The sequence below is a fragment of the Podarcis filfolensis genome (assembly GCF_964270895.1).
Source record: "Podarcis filfolensis genome assembly, chromosome: 3".
NCBI classification, from domain to species: domain Eukaryota; kingdom Metazoa; phylum Chordata; class Lepidosauria; order Squamata; family Lacertidae; genus Podarcis; species Podarcis filfolensis.
The window spans coordinates 44,394,566-44,411,949 of record NC_139606.1 but is presented as its reverse complement, the minus strand read 5'-3'; the positions used below and the strand labels follow the sequence as shown (position 1 = coordinate 44,411,949).

The 17,384-nt window shown below is 41.3% G+C and overlaps 1 protein-coding gene across 4 annotated transcripts in view; it reads left to right on the top strand.

Moving 5' to 3' along the window:
* Nucleotides 1-17,384, top strand: part of BACH2 (BTB domain and CNC homolog 2) — a 189,109-nt gene that overhangs the window by 42,926 nt on the left and 128,799 nt on the right. The window contains exon 1 of one of the 4 annotated variants that reach the window (XM_083608323.1): nt 13,532-13,654. The exons of the other annotated variants lie outside the window; for them this stretch is intronic. The gene's annotated coding sequence lies outside the window, so the exon portion shown is untranslated. Of the gene's footprint in view, nt 1-13,531; nt 13,655-17,384 lie in introns of those variants that run through there. 4 annotated transcript variants of the gene reach the window in all.

Sequence of the window (17,384 nt, the reverse complement as noted above, 5' to 3'; positions counted from 1 at the left end):
AAACTTGCTTACTTTCTGGAATATGCAACCTTTTCTTCCTGGAGATGCAGCCTGTTGGCAGTGAACTGAAAGGAAATGTAGGGTTGGTAGCCATACTGTTCTCTGAAATGTGTGCCTTAGAGAAATGAAGAGCATGTGGCGAATTGTAGGTTTTATCTGTACTGTCCTTAAGCACAAGTGGAAGTGGAAACGCTACATGGAAGCAGTCAAACTGCGTTCAAATGAGCTTCCACTTTTTAAAGCATCTGCTTACATTCTCAGACATTGGGAACCATGGATTTAAGGTATTTAAGCTGTCACGTTGCATAGCTTTAAGAGAAGATGAATCGTCTGTTCATGCTAGGGTTGTGCCTTGCCTCGGTTACGTTTTCAGATAAGGGTTAATTTTGTGGCATTTGATTGTGAACGCATTTCTGTCCTGTCACCACCTCCTAACTCCCAGTTTATTTACTAGGTGTAATAGTCTGCTAATGATATTCATATGAATTTTATTCGGATGTAGTAGTGAGCTAGGCACTGTCATCACAAAGGTCCTTTCCTGTGTTGTTGCCCTTCTTTCAGGACCTTCAAACATGCATAGTGAAGCAGGCAGAGAATGGTTTCAGATGTGCATCTTCATAATGTGTGAACCGCCCTGAGACCCACAGGTATAGGGCGGCGCGCACACACACACACACACACACACACACACACACGTGTGTGTGTGTGTCTTAAAATGATGAGTCTGTGAAAGCTACTAGTCATCTATCTCCTTTAATCTTGCCGTTTATATAATGAAGGCCCACATCTGTGGCCATTTTGTTGCCAAGATCCTGCATGGACTTTAAGTGATGCAGAAAACTAGTGATTGTTGCATCATAGATGTTCTTGTCACTTCATAGCCACTTTTCCTGAATTGATTTTTGAGGCCTCTGTGTACTTACTCTCCTAAGTAATCATTAAGTCTTCCATTAATTTGCTTTAACCATCCCTTTAAACCAAGGATTATATTATAATCTACAGCACTATTACGGTTTTATGTGGATCGTTCAGTGCAGTAACAATAGTGTATTAATACAAGCAGTGCCACAAATACTGAATTGTCTACCAAATAAATTGAAAATGGCTGCATTGCCAGCTACTATTTTGTAATAGTCTTCATTCCACCTAACAGATAAAATGAAGTTTGTTTGCTATAGAACTTGACAAATACTTCTGTTGAAGGGGAAACTGTCATTTACGTTGGACACCCATGACTTGATCCAGGTGCTTGGTTTTCAGCAAAGAAAGATATACTCAGTCATGAGTGTGTAAACTGTTGCAGTCGGTTAATCCCTTTTGAATGTATTAGCCAATCAGAAACAATGGGCATTAACATTCACCTGAAGTTATTTTAAAACGATTGCATTGCCATATTCCAGATTGCAGTTACTGTCTTAAAAAAGATCTCAAAAATATTCAAGTATGTTATTGGTTTGTGCTCCAAGCAGTCTAAGAAAGCTGTTGAGGTGAGGTGGCAGACATAGCACATGCAGAGGCCAAGTTCTCTATTGAGGACTGTGAAGCAATTCTGATCAACATAGTATACTTCAGTTGAGTGGTTTTCTTTAGACTCCATGGGCAGGGCATTTATTTTGTTGGTTTTAGTAAGATTTTATTAAAGCTGGCAGGGTACTTATTTTAATAGGTAGGAAACTCATCTAGCTAATATAGGTTCCCTGAAAAGTATTAGTTATAGTTATTGGGTGGAGTCAGCAAAACATGCTGATCTTTTATTATTTATATAATAAACCAAACTTTTATTATATGGTTAGCTAAAAATACGTAGATACAGAAACAATCACAGAAATTTATGAAGTTGGCTCTGTTTTTGTAGTTTCTGTAGATGGTATTACTGAATAGAAATGACTGATAAGAAGGTCCATTATCCAATTTTAAATGTAGAAAATAACATAATAATACTGCTTTGATCCTGGATAGCTTAGTTGTGTTAGAGCAGGGTGCTGATAATGCCAAGGTTGCAGGTTCGATCCCCGTATGGGACAGCTGCATAGTCTTGCATTGCAGGACATTGACTAGATGATCCTCAGAGTCCCTTCCGACTCCACAATTCTATGATTCAGGAAAATTGTGAGAACACTTGCACGTTCTTACTTAGCCATAGTTTGGCCTAGTGTTGTGTGTAAACTGAACAAAGATTCTCCTTCCTTAGATAGTCACAGGGAATTAGACCAGTTAATGTTAGAGCAGTTAATATTAGAAAGAGGATGCCCTCTATGAGCATTTCAAAGTGGGTATAATCGGTTCTTTATGCCTATTTTGTTGCAGTGTTGTCTAGTTATGAGAATGTAATTCTTTGCTTCTACTTGAAAAAGGAATCACATCTGTTGAGATGCAATGTGATTTATTTTTCCTCCTGGGAGATATAAAACATTATACTTTTTGAACTTTCAGGAATCCACAACAGTACCATTAATTTAATCATTGTGAACAATAATATTGTAGCATATCCAGACTTTAGCTAATTTTTAGTTTTGTTGACTCAGCATTTATGGAGTCACATAAGCCTAGTGCCTTTCCCACAGTGCTTAAAATAATGACATGGTAGAATTTACAAAACACTATAGGTGGCTACCTAGGTCAGCACTTCTGCTGTCGCAGGGGGCGGTGAGGGGTACTCCTATTTCTTAGTGTTGCCTTGGTAATTGCTTTTAGATTCTCAGGAATAACTGGGTTAAGTGAAGATTGAGACTTTGATGTTTGCAGTGTAGTTTCTTCATAGATATTCCTGCAGTACTACAGTTCCCAGCAGTCCATAAGGGATACAGAAGCTACGAAACAGTTAGCAAGCCGAGGGGGTTAAGAAAGAGCTAGAGATTACAAGAACTGCAACCAGAATGGAGAGGTTAAAGTAACTCACTCTCTAAAGAGACTTTATTGTTAGACAAATGTCAAATGGATACAGCAATGCTGAAAAGAGGCAAAGAATAGGTTGGTCAGGAACTGAGGAGTCTTGAAGACCAGAGCCAATATATAGGGTAAGGACTGTGGCCAGCCATGAATTTTTCAGCCACAATTCAGTGAGAAATATAACGAGGAAGAAGTGTATTTCTTGAGATAAAGAGAAGGTGGAAGAAGTCCTATCAGGGGCCCACAGAGTGAGCCATCAGGTTCAACAAATTCCACAACCTGAGCTGGTAAATTCCACGACTGGGCAAAAAAGGGGTCATCTAAGGTCTAGTGCAAGGGTAGACAACCTGGTGCCTTCCTTCTAGATGGTGTGAACTACAATCCCACAATTCCTAACCTTTGATGATGCTTGCTGGGGTGATGGGAGTTGTATACAACATCTGGAGGACACCGTGTTGGCTACTTCCAGCCTAGTATTTCAATTGTGATGACAAGGTAAAAGGAACAGCCACCATACTCTGAGTTCTAAGGAATTGTGGAGAACTCTCTTATACTGTACGAAGCTTGCTTCACAGTTTAATTTGTAGTCCCTTGAAGTAAATAGTTACCATTTCCCAAGGTCACTATCTCATAATGCAAGAACTATTGGTTCTCACATGTGATGGAAATATCATTCTGTAGGAAGCAGCATCATATGACAAAACTTCAATAGCGGGTAGCCATAATGATCTTGTCTTAAGCTGTATGAGACATTCATGCTTCTGTTTGTATGTGTGCATGTTAAACACCACAAGCATCTGAAAGAATCTGCAATCTTGAGGGGAGGAGATGAGGGGAACAGAACTGCTTCTTCTATGGCTCTTTTTCTGCTCAAAATCTCCCATCTGTTTTTCTCCCTGGGGTACTATCAGTGGATGCTGATTCCCACATCCCTTTGCTATGCATCAGTTATAAGTGCTCCACCCTTAAAAGTAATGCATCTGAATTGCTGCTGGAAGCCAAATTCCAGACTAGACAGAGCCTAATGTTTTCTATGCTCACAAAGGTTGTATGTGTCAAACATGACATTGTTACAGAAGAGCAGGAAGTATGGTGAACTTGTTCATCCGGCTCCTGAACAACCGGGTAATGTTTGAAACTGCTCTGAGGTAGCTATATTGAATGTATTTGTTGTAATATGTTACATGACATTTGCCCCAGGTCTTGAGGTTTAAGGTGGCTTATACATTCAAATGCTAAAAATATTATTGCAGTTGTTTTAATCCCTATTATATTTTCCGTATCGCATTATCTTGAGTGAGTTATCATTTGCTTTCTCTAAATTTCTCTTCTCATTCATAAATGTTTTCTTCTGGAATTTTGAAAATATTTCAGGGCATTTATTTCTATTTTGAATGGTTTTTTTTTAAAAAAGTGATTAGAACAGAATGAGGTCAGTTCCCTTAGCCATAGCTTTGCTTGCAGAAGGTCCTAGGTTCAATCTATGGCAGTTCTAGGTAGAGCTGGGATGGACTTCTGCTGAAACCCAGGACAGCCATTGCTAGTCAAGGACAACAACGCTGAGCTATATGGACCAGTGGTCTGATTCAGTATAAGACAGCTTCCTGTCCGTGTTCGAAATTATCTAGGTGCCAGGCGTATTTTGCACCTGGCTTTCAACCACTTGTAAACAAGTGAAGATGCCTGGGCACCAGGATGGCTCCAAGACATCTCCACCATCTGGAAGTGCATGGCTGAGGATCCTTGGATCTTGACTGTTTTCACACACTAAAACCCATCCTGTAGAATTCTATCAGTTATATTTTACAGTATAAGCACAATCAGAATGAATTTCAGGAACCAAAATGCTTTTTCTGTGCAGCCTGAGCAGAAAAGAAAAAGGGGTCAGAATAGGCCAGTATGTATGCAGATTGTCTTTGGATCAAGTGCCCTTTCTTTTTTAAGTTCTCAAAGCTCTTAACCTAGTTCAAGGTTGTCATCTGAACTAGCCAGATGTTTAACTGATCATCACAGTCAGTCCATTTGAAAAATAAGACTTTTGAGCCTTCTTGCCCCCGAATAGCAACTAGACATTCTGTTTTTGTGACCTGGCACCTACTTTATATATCTGAGTTTCTAGCACTTCTTCCTATGTTCTTATGTCATTGATTTTTTTATTTAGAATAATGTTTAACTGAAAAACAGAAGCAGCCATATTCCATTAAAAACAGAACAGTTTTTAGCTGCAGATTGACAGTGTCTTAGCGTAGTATGCGTATGCGAAGACTTGAAGAAGTTTTAATATTTTATAGCAGTGGATAACTAAAAACCCAAACCTGCTGTCTTGTTTCTATGGTAACAAATATTGAAGCATGTCTAGCCAACACTGATTTTCCTGCCTTAATTTTTGTGTTAATGATTTTCTAGAGCCTTCAAACTGTTGAATCCTTTAAAAACAAAAACATAATTATGAATTCCTTAAGATCAATGCTCCAACATTAAATTCCATATTTTAACAGATTTAACAGAAATATTTCTTTGTTCAAGGGAAAGCCTTAATAAGCAATGGGATGTGGAGACTCTTATTAGGCAATTGGATGAAATTCCTGGGAAGCATTTCGTGTCGACATTGTGTTTTGTATTGCAGAATTGGCATTGAGTGGGAAGGGTTGGATTTCAATTATTATAAAACAGAGTTGCCGTGGCAGGATTCTAGGAAGAATGTCAGAATCGTCTCTGAGATGGGATGTCCTCCAGATGGTGTTGGCTTGGGTGTTTCATGCCTTAACTAAGGCTTAGCTGAAATTTGTGGCTTACCTCGAAGCTGCGGCCCACCACTCAGCCACTGGTGAAGTTGCAAACCCAAATGCTTGAAGGCAATTCTCACTGCTGAATTCCACATCACAGGGCATCTGCACTTCCCACTGTACTATAACCTTTTGTCTGCCTTAGGCATGCATTTTCTGTAGGGCTTTCTAGACAATTTAAAGCACACATCCTCATGCACTTATGGCGCTTGTGTAGGGGTGTACATTGTCTCTGTGTACTTTGTGATTCGGAAGAGGTTTTCACATTGTGAAATTGCATTTTGCCAATAAGAAGGCATCTCAAGTAGAATAAGGAGCTTCTTAAAGCCCTTGGTTGCTCTGTGGACTTGGGTGCCCCCCAGTTGCATTTTTTTTTAAATAGTGACCCAAGCTGACTCAGACAATTATTTCCCCCAGGGCATTTCAATTAAACAATGTGTTTGTTTTTCACGTGGGCCTGTCTCTTTCCCTATGCGGGTCCATTTCTTATCTTTTGTAAGTCAATGGAGATATCTCTCCTATCCCCTGCCCCACCCCCTGGGAAAGAGGCTGTATTTTCAAAAAACTATGGTGCGGGCAGAAGCCCACCTCCTACCAGCTACCCTTGAGGTAGCAGAGTCTCGCTTGGAGGATGATATTTCTCTCACTCCTAGGGTTCCATGTTCTTTCCCCCACCCAAATACCTTGCATCTGGTTACAATTTAATAGGCTCAATCCACTCTGGAGGTGTTCCTATGTCTGCAAATTTCATCTGCTTCTGTGAAAAAGAACAACAACAACCAAAATAGATTCCCCATTATAGTGACTGCGAGGAAAACCAGAGCTTCCTTTAAATATGAATTGGAAAGACACAAAGTGGCTATGAAATGCACATACATTTTCCTTAATGTGATACTTACCTGAGCTCCTGTCCAACTCCAGCACTATAATATGCCACATAAAGCAGCTCGTGGCTACACTTAACATTCACCTGTTTTAATCAAGTAAAGGTAATATGCTACGTGATGAAATGCGTTGCATGCTAATAATTAAATTACACACATTTAAGAAATATAGACGATACTAATGTAATGGTAGGGTGTAGTTGGCCCAGGAATATGTAGCTTTGTGGGCAGTGGTAATTATACGTGCCACATGTTCATTACCATAATGGAATACTAAGATGAGGGAATTTCAGCCAGTGAAGTACTAAGTAATAAGTAAAAAGCGTTGGGAATGCAGAGGAAAAAAAGGGCATGTGAACGCAGGAAAAGGGAACTGTGCCACATCACCCATGATGTCATACACATCTCCAAATAGATGTGAGGCAAATTGTGTTTATCACAGCAATTACGATGGCCAGCACACTAGCTGCAGTGTGTATGTAATGTTATTTTGTAAAATATTGTGACCGGGCCCTGGAGAAAAATGTAAATTTCCGCACCAAAGACTTGAAGAACTTGGGGGGAAACCTGTGGATTCTGCATCAGGTATCAACAGCACAATGGCCGTCTTTGGACATAACGTTAAAGTAGTTTAATTTTAGCAATATATTGAACAATTCAGGATCTGGCTTGCTGATAGGCAAAGAAGTCACAGCTTGTTTCTACCTAGGGTTGGGTTTCTTATCCTTCTGCCTTCTCTAAAAACATCTGGCTGCTATCCTGAATGCATTTGCAGCAATTGAGGACTGGGCTGGCTGATCAGAAGGTTGGCGGTTCGAATCCCCGCGACAGGGTGAGCTCTCGTTGCTCAGTCTTTGCTCCTGCCAACCTAGCAGTTCGAAAGCACGTCAAAGTGCAAGTAGATAAATAGGTACCGCTCTGGCGGCAAGGTGAATGGCATTTCCGTGTGCTGCTCTGGTTCGCCAGAAGCGGCTTAATCATGCTGGCCACATGACCCGGAAGCTGTCTGCGGGCAAACGCCGGCTCCCTCGGCCAGTAAAGTGAGATGAGCCAGAGTCGTCTGCAACTGGACCTAACGGTCATGGGTCCCTTTATCTTTATAGCTTCACTATTATCACCAGTTCCCTTGCCCTTGGTAATTACTGAACATACTCCACCAAATCTGGCTATTGTGATTTCTTAACCCTTTTCTCACAACCCTCTTGGAGCAAAGATTGCAAAAACTTGTTTACTTTTCGACTCCAGGACCTCTCTCTCTCTCTCTCTCTCTCTCTCTCTCTCTCTCTCCCTCTCCCTCTCCCTCTCCCTCTCCCTCTCCCTCTCCCTCTCCCTCCGCCCCCCTCTTTTTACTTCATTGAAGTTGGTAACATCATTGGAGTTTCACCTCAGAGAAGTTATGGGAGTTAAGCCTATGGTTGGTATGAAAAAAGTTGCAGATTCAGTATTCAGGTGAAAAGATTTCTAGTACTACTAGTAGTAGTGCTAGGAAAAACTTCTGCAAGTTGAAAAGCTTCCAATTGAAAGAGAAAAAGAGGAAGCATCTAAGGATGATGTGCAGAAAGAGAAATGAATCTCACAGATACCCAACATGTTTCAGCCCCAAATGCAATAATATAACACTATATAATTCCCCCCTCCACTCATTTTACAATTGTTATTATAATGCATTCTAAGTTTTAACATTTTTTAATGTGTGGTTGAGTCATTGTATAATAAATGTTAATATTGTCATTTTAGATAAGCCATTGACGAAGGTATGTTTAGCCAAAATGATTTGGGCACATTTTAAAAAATAAAGAACACATCCCTTTGTTAGCATTTGTTCCAATCAGGAGAGACAGTACTTGTTGTCTATCTCAGTGTAAAGCAACTTCATTATTTTCATTTCCAGCCCAGAGTAAGAGTGGGACAGCTTCGGAACTGTGACTCTCATTCACTTCTTTTTAACTTGAAAGTGAACCACAATCACACAGATAATTGTCTAGCAGATAATTGTTTTTACGCCAGTTCTTATCCCTATGTTCAAGTAAGGATGCCTGAGAAATTTGCATTCTTATTTCCAGTGTGAATTAATCTGATCTTTCTCACACTGATGTGTGGATTGGACCAGCCAATCCTTATTTAAATGGTATTTCATGAAATTTTTAATCCAGATTTTAAGAAAAATGCAAATAAATGTGGAAACGGGATAGAACAGATTTGTGAATGAACATATGCAAGAATGCCATGGACTGGACCTATCCTTCCCTACCTGCAAGTATAACCATTTTAGCGGCTGTAGATTTCCTTCTGGATCCACCATGTAACTCTGAGAGATGAATTTTGCCCTAAGCATTTTATTTTAAGGAGAAGCGTTGCATCTCTAGAGCATTTTATTTTCTACAGTAGCTACCGTCTCGAGTTTTCCTTTTCTCTCCCCCACTCTGAAGACTCAAGAACAACAAAAGGCTTTTCTTATTGCAGTGTTTAGAGGTCTAGTAACAAAGGTTGTTGAGGTTCCTTTCTTCTGTATTTTTACGCTTCATATAATTTTAAATTAATAGGTCCACCCTTCATCTTGAGAACTCTTTTCAGCAGATATTTCCTAGTTTTTCCCATGACGTTTCGGCCTATTTCTTCAGATGACTGTGTGGTGTAAAAGAGGTTATTGTTTGCTGCCTGAGAACAAGTATGTGCAAGTATGTTAGTCTGGTTGGTACAGGATTTCAAGACTGGGTGGTGTTTGACTCAGGGGCAGAGTTTGGACATGTGGATTCATTTTAACCCCAGGGACTTCTTTTTGTCACTATGCTGCATATTTCCTGGGTCTATAGAATCAAAGGTGCATTGGCTTGGAAACTTGTTTGCTTGTGTTAATATTTGATACAGAAAAAATAAGTAATTTGTGTCTCTCCCTGCCATGTGGGCTCATGGTGGTAACAACATATGATTCTACGATGGCCCTAAATACCGATCTCAGAGGCCCTCTTCACTCTCTACCACTGGTCATGTTGTACGATCATTTTCCAAAGCAACTATTCTATTCCGAACTTTAAAATGGAAAGCGTAATGCTGGTGGTCAACAAAAGAGGTTTAAAGACTGTCTCAAGGCAAATCTTAAAAAATGTAGTATAAACACTGACAACTGGGAAACACTGGCCTGCGAGCGCTCCAGTTGGAGAACATCCTTTACCAAAGGTGTCATGGGCTTTGAAGACACTCAAACTCAGGACGTAAGGGAGAAACATGCTAAGAGGAAGGCACACTTGGCAAATCTACACCATGATCAACTCCCGCCCAGAAACCAATGTCCCCACTGTGGAAGGATGTGTGGATCCAGAATTGGCCTCCACAATCACTTATGGACTCATTGTTAAAACTGTGTTTATGGAAGACAATATTACTCGGCTACGAGTGATCGCCAAAGAAGAAGACTATTGAGGTACATCAGGGCCCTTTCCGTAAGTCCTTTTCAGCTTCCGCTCTTGACGCCTTCAAACAGACCTTGAAAACGTTGATATTGGCTTCCTTTATGTTTAGCTGATCCTAGTTTTTGTTGTTGTTTGTTGCATCATATTGTTTGCTATCTGGGGAACCTCCAGCCTATGGGCCAAATTTGGCCTGCCAGGGATTAAATTTATCCAGTTAGGCCATTCCCCCAAATTCATGTCTACTTGCTCTGCATCTGACATATGTGGGGCATATAGACATGTGCTAACAGTGCGCAAATGAAGTTTGCTCCTGACAGTCCATTGGCAAGGGAAAGCAGGTTTTGTCTCTACCACCCATCAGTTGATGGGAGGTAAAACTGAAGCTTTGGACTCTTTGCAAATACTCCATGGTGCTTTGAAGTCCTGACTTTGGAACTTCAAAGTGTCTAATCACATGATGTCATTTGGCCCATGAGGCTAGAATCTGATAAGGATCTGGCCTGTAGCACAAAAAAGAAGGTTCCCCACCTCTTTTGGATGTCAGTGTGTTACATACATTTTCCTTTCAGGATTTCCTGATATATAAAATGCATGTGCTATAGTGTTTTTGTCTGGCAATTCATCTTTTTTGTATTAGCATTGTTTTAGCTTGGAGAGCTCCAAGGATTGCTGGGCTATAATATCCACAATCTTTGACTGTTGGCTGGATCTACTGTGCAGTCAAAAAACATCTGGAGGGCCAAATAACCCCCATCCAGTGTTAGTGAATGATATTTTACCCCTTACAGACTAATTAAAATATGTCCACTGCAGCTCTACCTGATTATACTAGTGTTTTGCCTGCAATTTTCATTTGGACGAATAGAGAATACTTTTCAAAAATGAGTGAAAAATAGATGCATTCTGTATTGCGTATATCTTTAGGTTTTGTATGTAATACTAGGTACATATGATCCTTCATGGAGAAGTCTTTACTGCATTCCTCCCATTATTAAGACAGTTTCATACAGCTTTCTTACTGCTAGGTAATATCAGCTTCATTGTAGAGACTGATCACCGGTGAAAGAACTAGGTTGTACAGCATGCTCTTCAGCTTCAGATAACCATTAGAGGAATATAGTAGACCTCAGGAATATAGATGTGGGCCACCACTGCCTGATCAGAAGATACTGCTGAGGAATGATTTTGTGGTACAGTAGTTTGGAAACCCAACACACCTTTTAGTGGGAAGTTAAAATTCCTGGAGTGCAAACATGCTGCAAACACCATAGTAAAGCTTTGCTTGTATCATGTATTAAAATAGTTTAGTGCAGGACATAAGAGTAAACATTGTCAGGTTTTGGAATACAACGCCCATGAATGTGACTAATGGTCAGGAATGGTGGGAGTCACAGTCTAACATTTTGAGGACACCACACATTGACTGCCCTTGGTTTAGAGCAGGCATGGCCAGACTTGGCCCTCCAGCTGTTTTGGGACTACAACTCCCATCATCCCTAGCTAACAGGACCCAGTGGTCAGGGATGATGGGAATTGTAGTCCCAAAACAGCTGGAGGGCCAAGTTTGGCCATACCTGGTTTAGTGTGTAGGCATTTGAATAGAAATGATATGACTGAACCCATCTTGGTGCCCAAGAAACTAGTATCAGTGGGAGGGAGGTACTTCTGAGACACTCAACTAGGATCTAGATGGAAAAAAAATAAGTGGGGCTGCTGTTTCCTTGGCTGACAGCTGTAATGCTACCGCTACAGCCACGCATCAGTCACCACCCCTTATGAATTGTGCTTGCTGCCCATCCGAAAATCATTTCCATGCACAAGAAATTGACTTAATAAGCTTGAATATTTGAACATGTGGTATTGAGTCCAAGGGTATTTTTACTTGAATACTGTGTGTGCGGCTGACTACATTTCAAGCTTTTAAGAGTAGCAAGTACAAAATTTGCTGAGCATTCCAATTTGGTTTCATCAGCGAATGTTTGGTTGCGATTGAAATAATACCAGGCTAACAAAAGGGATAGTCATTGTTCCTCCTAAAGTAGCCATTACACAGGGCTATACTGCTTGGAGAAGTAAACATTTCTACAATAGGCAAAGTGTAGCTTCAAAACACACAAGCAATCCTTCTGACCCATCTGATTTTATTTGATTGGGATGTTTGTGTGTGTTCGGTTGCTGTTTAATTATTACACCCTCAGTCCAGCTTTGAAGTTGTCAGAATGTAGTGAAGCTCACTTCTGTCAGGGTTTTGTTTGTTTTTGTTTTTGTTTTGTTTTTAAACTCATTTCCAAGAAAGCAGTGTGTGTACAGAGGGCGCCACGGCAATGCCTGGATCGGTTGAGACTGCACCCTATTTTTAACACGCTGTATCAAGTGTCAGTGCTGCCAGGTTTAAATCCCTGTGTGTGTGTGTGTGTGTGTGTGTGGTGTATGTATGCACTTGCTCCCTCTGAGATCTCTTGTACAAACAGGAATGCCTCTCTATGCCTTGTTTACAGTACAGCAGTGCATTCTTGAATAATTATAGTAAAAAGGCCTTGGCGGGATACTCTGTGAGCTAAAGTTTACTTTCAGACTGGTGAATGAGAGAAAATCTTTGCTGGGAAGGGTTTGTTTTTTTTAAGGAAGTTGTGAGTGTGTGTGTGTTTTATAAAGCAGACATAGAAAGAAACATGCGGCTCTGGAGGGAAATACTCCATGCTTTACAGTTGCTTGTGTGGATGGGAACCAGATGGTAAGCTGGGATACCCGCTCGGATATCTGAGGAGCCAAACATATGGTTAATAGTTAGGAGAAATAGCTTTCAGAGCCAGGGCTTTGCTGACTGCTTCACGTTACAGATTGCTACAGTGTGTCATTACATTGCCAAGCTAAGTGCTTAATACCCACTGTGGGCTCTTGCACAAACGACTTTCAGCTCTTTACTGGCACAAAGTAAGAAACTGATGTCATATATGCAGCTTCAGAAATGCCACTTTCCTCCTCCCTGCTCTGTCTGCCGCGGCGAAGCTGTAGAGTGCTTCTTCTTCCTCTCTGTCTCCCTTCCTTTCTCTTTCTCTTTTTTACAAGCTGAGTCGCAATGCCAATCAGTTTTCTTGTTGTTCTGTGTGTGCTTGTGCGTTTTTCTGTGCTCCATATATTACCAGTATGTCATATTTTTTAATAACCGGAAGCTTAGCCTGGATTGCAGCATTGCCCTTACTTGCCCACCATTTGAAGTTCCTGTTTTGGAAGCTTTTGGGGGGTAAAACCATGGCCCCATGTTATCTAAGGAACTGCTGAGCTCATTCATCTGCTTTTCATGGCCCGCTTCCTTTTATTTTTAGCCAAATCCGTCAGGCCTGACAGGCGGGTAATTTGAGCCAGAGAAAGGGCAAAGCTCCAGGTCTCTTCTACAAAGCAATTCTTCCCTCCCTCCCTCCTGGGAAGGCTCCAAACTTGGCCTGCTTGAGGCAGATGGATTTGTTGAGTCATGTGAGATCATTTACACAAAAACACAGCGAGGCAGTGAAGGGGGGGGTGAGGTGGAAAAGAAGTGTGGGGGAGTGGGAAGAGGGGGGTTAGCCGAGGAGGAGATGTGGGTGGGTGGGAGAGTGTGCATTGCTGTTGACTCTGCTGGCGAGTGTAGGAAATCTTCAGTGAAGCAGCTAGACAGTGGAATGCAGCAGATTTATTCTTGTATAAGGTAATGTCTAGTTTACAGTATAGGGTGGAGACACGGCAAAGGGACTAGCTTAAAATTAAAGCCACAATACGTCCGTCCAAGTGGAGCGGGGAGGCTGTTCCCTTCGACTAGTGGGTCACAGTAGCAGTCCAACCACTTGACAGGATTGCGTATTTTGAAGCAGAGAATGCCTCTCACAGTTCGGAAAACCCTGCCTGTGTGATGCAATAGGGAGTTTGCTTTGTCTTGACTCCAGCATGACTGTGGTGTGGGGGATGGGGGTGGTGGTGGAAGGAAGAGCTGGAATGCAACGTGAGCAACATGGGCAGGTCCTTCCAGAAATTATTTAACAAGACAGCTAAGGGTGGGGAAACCAGTCAGCATTTCAGTACACTGAATCTGCATAGAGCAGCAGTCATGGCAGGACGGAGAGCCGGGGGTGGGGGGTGGGTGTTCCCCCGCACCCCACCCAACTCCTGAAAAATAGATAGGTGGTTTTGGTGGTGGTCTTCATGACTGAGCGTATCTACATTCCAAATTTACGTTCCGAATGGTGGGTTTGCAAAACTGATTTGAAAGGTTTGGTGGTGGGTGGAGGGGGGGAGTGAGAATGCCATTGTAATAAAGCAGACTTTGAAGTACAATTTCAAATTTGATCAGAACACTTTGTTTTAATGTTTCATATGAGGTAGGTATGAGGAAAATGGGGGATTTTAAAATTATGTGGATCTGCCAGATTCTATAGCTGGAATAGAAGCAAAATATGCAAACTGGGTGGTGTACAATATGCAAGAAGAGTGGTGGTGTTTTTTTAAGTGCTAATATATTTAAACTAGGAATATTTAAATTTGGTTTTGTTGGGTCCCCTGCCCCATTTGCCTTGTACCTATTCCAGTCTCTTTCTTTCTTTCTTTCTGGATAAAATATATATATATTTATCTACAGGAACAATTTCTTTGTGTGTATATTGTTGAAACCAATATTCATATTTTGCTTTGAATGATAAAGTAATGTTTTTACTTTGAACCAGGATGTTTCAGTGGGTTCTATCTCCTTCCTCCCATATCTTCCTCCTTGTTTCCCCTTCTTCTAAAAATAGGACAGGGGCACCCGGCTAGTTGAATTATAATTCAATCTGTTCTTGATTTATTTTTGACTTTCAGTGTGCCTATTAATGAAGCTGATACTTCAGACTGTGAGTCGTGGCTCACATGCTGGAATGCTTCTCCATACACAGAAGGGGAGAAATCCCTGCACATAGAAAAGTAGTGTGTCAGGAAGAAGGCTAGGATATTCTGTAGAGGAGTATTCCATCATGTAAGCCCTGACTTCACTCTATAGTAACATACCCTCACCCCAATAAGAGCTAAGCCATAACAATGTCTCTTTCTTTGGGGATCCAACTGCACATTCTACTCAGATACATTCATCATAAGCCCAATATCTGTTTTTCCTAGGAAAAAGTGGCTTTGGAGTAGAGATTTGAAGAGGTGGTGTTGTGCTTGTGTGAACACAATATGTTCAATCCTTTCTTTCGCCTCCATCACCAATCTGTTCCCAACCCAAATGACTTCCAAAGCATAATTGCCTTCATGGCAACCGACCGCTTCACATTGGACGGGGTGGCACACAAAGGCTCTTATGCCCCAACCATACCTATAGTGGAATGTGTGACATGGGTTCTGATTGTGAATAGTTTCTTAGATCCTTCTCCCCCCAAAAGGGGGGTGAAGGTTTAATGCCTATGTCATACCTAGGATTATGCCCTGAAGGCACATGGTGCAGACAGTTTGCTGACACTGATAAGCTTTAGGTCTGGTCAATGCAGGGATGGAGGACCACATAGGAAACCACATGTGTGCTGCTTAGGGTTCTGCAATGGAAGATTATGAAAAAAAGGAATGTAGCACATAATACAAAGTTCAGAAACATCAACATTTGCAGGCATTGTGGGGGTACTTTTAATAAGTGTTTTGAAAAGAGTGCTCTAAGCTCAATAGCAACCTTGTAGCATTTATTACAGTGGTACCTCAGGTTACATACGCTTCAGGTTACATACGCTTCAGGTTACAGACTCCGCTAACCCAGAAATGGTACCTCGGGTTAAGAACAGGATGAGAACAGAAATCATGCTCTGGTGGTGTGGCAGCAGCAGGAGGCCCCATTAGCTAAAGTGGTGCTTCAGGTTAAGAACAGTTTCAGGTTAAGAACGGACCTCCGGAACGAATTAAGTACTTAACCCGAGGTACCACTTTATTTGTTTAGCAGAGTTGTTTGTTTCCCCAGCTTATATGCTTGGCAAAAAGTCTAGATGTTTTGACTTTTCTAGTAGTTTGTTTGATCAGTTAGCTAGCACCTGACTAGTTGTTTGCTGAAGTATTGCATACTGTATTGTGAAATCATTTTCTGCCTGTTTGCTTACATCAGCATCACAGTTTGGTTCGGTGTTGCCTGTATTTCCCAAATGTCTGAGGTCCAGGATACTTTAGCTTATGTTGATCTTCGAGTTATCCATATGGCTGACCACTGTGCAATCCGAATATTCTGTAACACCTTCTAATGCTATTCTTTTTCTTGAGGCATTTTTCTGTGTTAAAATATTCTGAGATACTGTATTTTTAAATCAAACATACAAGCAGTACTCATGATAAACATTAGTTGTACTGCCACACCATATTGACACGACAAATCGCATCCTAGTATTAGACTGGGTCCTGCCAGATACATATAAAAGCACTTGGTTCCTTAAAATCCCCTTCATCTTCTCCTGCTCATAATGCCCTAGGCCCTGGAATCAGTTATTACTCATCAGGTACTTATCATGGGCCTGCCTCGCTTCCTGCATCTACCACATTAGTTGCTCATAAAACACATTGAATATTTATGCTGGAAAAAATAATCCGCATTTTCCTCTTTCAGTGTTAAATCCTGTTAAATTAATCCCAAGCATCCCTAGACAAAGCTGGGAAATACAGTGGTACCTCGGGTTACAGACGCTACAGGTTACAGACGCTTCAGGTTACAGACTCCGCTAACCCAGAAATAGTACCTCGGGTTAAGAACTTTGCTTCAGGATGAGAACAGAAATTGCACGGCGGCGGCACAGCGGCAGCGGGAGGCCCCATTAGCTAAAGTGGTACCTCAGGTTAAGAACAGTTTCAGGTTAAGAACGGACCTCCGGAACGAATTCAGATCTTAACCTGAGGTACCACTGTACCTCTTTTTGAAACTCTGGGGACCCACTGCAAGTCAGAGTTGGCAATCCTGAACAAGGTGTCCACTGATCTAAGTTCCTCAACTGTCTAGAACTCTAGTGTGACCAATGGTTCCAGTATGTGCTGTGAGCCTGGAAAGTGAAATCCAGTAAAGCAAAATAAAATATCTTTTCCTCATGTAGTGTCCTGCAGATTCACTGCATAAGCCTTTTTTGAATCCTATCATTTGTTGATGCATAAATGGATACATTTTCTAGTGCTGTTGACAACTTTTATGGTTGATTTTGTCACATAATCATACCTTGGTTCTTGAATGCCTTGGTACTCGTACGTTTTGGCTTCCGAACGCCGAAGTGTTCTGGTTTTTTAACATTTTTCAGAAGCCAAATCTCCAGTGCGGTTGTCGGCTGTTGTTTCTGGGGCACCTGCACCAATCAGAAACCGCATCTTGGTTTTTGAACATTTTGTAAGTCAAACAGACTTCCGGAACGGATTACGTTCGAGAACCAAGGTACGACTATAGTGAAATATTAGGA